Source organism: Phyllobates terribilis, unplaced genomic scaffold (genome assembly GCF_046119375.1).
Source record: "Phyllobates terribilis strain yellow unplaced genomic scaffold, ASM4611937v1 Scaffold_12__6_contigs__length_324123572, whole genome shotgun sequence".
In the NCBI taxonomy this organism is placed as follows: Eukaryota; Metazoa; Chordata; class Amphibia; order Anura; family Dendrobatidae; genus Phyllobates; species Phyllobates terribilis.
The window spans coordinates 99,654,262-99,657,825 of record NW_027362772.1 but is presented as its reverse complement, the minus strand read 5'-3'; positions in this window follow the sequence as shown (position 1 = coordinate 99,657,825).

The following is a 3,564-nucleotide window of genomic DNA, read 5'->3' as shown; positions in this document are numbered from 1 at the left end:
ATACCAGGATTGGGGGGTGAGGGGTACCACACATAACAGGATTGTGGGGTGAGGGGACCATGCATATACCAGGATTGGGGGGTGAGGGGTACCACACATAACAGGATTGTGGGGTGAGGGGACCATGCATATATCAGGATTGGGGGGTGAGGGGTACCACACATATCAGGATTCGGGGTGAGGGGTGCCACGCATACCAGGATTGGGGGTGAGGGGTGTCACGCATAAGAGGATTGGGGGTGAGGGGTACCACGCATACCAGGATTGGATGGTGGGGACAGGATGGGGGCAGCACAAATACAAGGAGGGGGGCAGCACATACCAGCATGGGAGACCATATACCAATAAAAATGCTCGCCACCCGGGCGTAGAACAGGTTCAATAGCTAGTAGGTGTATATTCACTGCAGTCTCCTATTTCTATTATATGGTTACCCCTATCCCAGACCTTGTAGAGAGTAGAGCAGGTGTAGGGTATATTGATTTCTTGTGCTCGAGGTCATTCAGTTCAACTATATGAATAGGAATATTCCACGGTGTTCCTGAGGTAATTAACCCCTTAATATTATTTGGGTTTGCAGCGCTATGTCACCCACCCAAATGTTGCAGTTGCGCTGCAGTATAATATATTAGTGCATTAGGAATCGCCAATCCACCAGATTCCTTGTCACTTTGTAGATATTCACATTTTATCCTAGCCAATTTATTTTTCCATATAAGAGAATGAAACTTACTATGAATTTTCTGAAAATGGGAATTATGGATCCAAATAGGGGCATTATGCAGAATGTATAAGAGTTGGGGCATCAATATCATTTTTAATACGTTCCCTCTTCCTACAGCCGATCATGGTAATCTGCACCAAGCATCGATTATCTTTATAAACTTTTCCAGAAGAAGAAATAGATTCAGTGCAATGTAATCCAGAGTTCTTTTTGTTATAGTTATACCCGGTATTAGAATTTCTCAACCGTTTGTATTCGTGTATGTTCTAATATGCTCGAATTAGGGATATCATCAAATGGTGGAATAACCGACTTATTCCAATTAATGGACAGTCCTGACCATTCACCAAACTCTCCAATAATGATCGGAATAGGTTCAATAGACTTCTGGATATCACCTACAGTGTATATATATCAGTAAATCGTCAGCATAGAGTGAAACTTGTTCATCTAAGTTACCATATTTAAAGCCTACAATATCCGGACCAGCACATAACATACAGGTAAAAGGTTCAATGGCGATCGCGTAAAGGAGGGGAGACAGGGGACATCCCCGCCGTGTGCCCCTCCCCAACACGATTGAAGCAGATAAGAGACCATTTGTTCTTATTTTAGCCTGAGGTCCAGAGTACAAAACCTGTATGTATGATAGGAATTTGGGACCGACCCCAAACCTTTTAAGAACCTCGCAAAGGTATTTCCATTCTACGCTATCGAATGCTTTAGCCGCATCGAGAGAAAGAATAGCTTTATGCCCCATTATTACATCTGATTTCTGAATATTCAAAAAAAGCCGTCGTAAATGTATTGCTGTGGACCGGTCTGGCATAAAGCCTGATTGATTCTGATGAATAATCTCCATAATAATGCGAAATAATCTATTTGCCAGGGCCTTTGCAATTATTTTAGTGTCTACCTATAGAAGAGCAATGGGACGATATGACTCGGGGTGCAGCGGGTCTTTCCTTGGTTTCAAAAGGGCCACTACAATAGTGTCATTCATAGATTTTGGTATGTGACCCGATTCTAATGCTTGATTAAAAGTATCTAATAGTTTAGGGATTAGGAGATTCTTATATTTTTAAAAAAATTCACATGACAGTCCATCAGAGCCGGGCGCCTTTCCATTAGCAAGGGACTGTAATGCATCCTCAAGTTCAGACATTGTCAGTGGGTTTTCTAGGTAGAACCTACTTTCCTCTTTAAACTTTAGGTAATTTTATATCATCAAGAAACCATCCAAGTTCATCCTCATTATCTCTAAATCTTGATTCATAAATATTAGAATAGTAAGTATGAAAGGCATTGAGCACATTATTGTTTCCCGTTATGGTATCTCCATTTTCCATAATCAACTGAGCGACATCAGATGGACCCTCCTGTGATTTAACTATGGTAGAAAGAAGATGCTCCACACTTTCCCCCTGTTAAAAATACTTTTGCTCTGTAAAGAACTGCGTGTTTTCCGCCTTAGAGATAAGATGATCATGAAATAATCTCTGAGCTGCCTCCAGCTCTCGCCCATTCTCCAGCCCATTTTGGAGATCTTGTATGAATTCTTTACTTTTAGCTTTGTATCTAATAATATCTCCTAAGTGTTCCTATAACATACGCCTTCATGGCATCCCACATTATTATTATTATTATTATTACTATTATGTTTTTAAACATATTTTACTGGTTTTATTGTAAAGATAATTCAAAACACATCCAACCATAAACACAAGAAAAAATCAATCCAAATGGGTCTCGCTGTTGATTCTTGAGCTTTCAGCCATACATTGTGACACATACCAATCCTTCCTTTCTAATTTGTTCGTATTCTCATCCTCCTTCCTTTCCCTGATCTACATGCTATAATCTTTCTCTAACCATTTCACACCTTTATGCAAGTTGGTTTCTCATTATGTGTTCTAATATCAATTACTTTTCCTAATAGATTCTTATGTATCATACAATATTTACAGTATCAACTGTTGGGTCTTGTTGGAGTTTTCCTAGGGACCCTCTCAATTTCTCAGTGTGATACCAAACAGAGTTAACAAACGACGTTACAATATGTGTGATTTCTTCTTGATTACAGTGTTTTTCAATAAAAGTTTTCCATTTCACAAAGTATTTGCTCGTGAGTTTCTTATTTTTTTCTGGATTGAAGGTTCCAATCAACAGAACCAAAACATATAATAATGGGGGGGATCTTAAACGAAGAACTTCCTTCTTTCGTTTTATCTCTAGGCCAGTACTGAAACAATATCATCATAAGAGGGAGTTGTGTTTTTAAAGTTCAACATTTTTTTAATGAATAGAATAGCCCCCCAGAAGATGCGTAATTTTGGACACAGCGAAAGCCCATGTAATAAGTCTAAAGAAGGGGTTTTACATTTAGGACAATAAGTAATTCTATCAGGTTTAAGGGGCGTTTTGGGAAGAACAAAGGCGTATCTTGCTTTATGAAAGATCTTAAAATGTTTTTCCCTCCATATCTCATTAGTTATTGCTTTTCAGCTTTTTTCCCCACCTTCTCTTATGTCTACTCTAATGTCTTGATCATTTAATTGTTTCTCCCAGTGTTTGAAAAAAATTTCAAGATTTGCTCCCAACATCACATCCCTCATTGCATTGTATAAGAAAGAGATAGATGATGACGTTCTCGTGGCCTTCACTAAGCAATCAGTCATTAGTAGTAATTTATTGGTCAACCATGACAGCACCACAAGAGAGGGTCCACCCATCAAGGACAGGAAACCTACAGGCTTAAAAAGGGCGGCAACCCTCTCTGCCTCAGTTGGCTTCCTGTCCTTGATGTGGAACCTTTGGCAGGCTTACCTGTAGAAGATAGA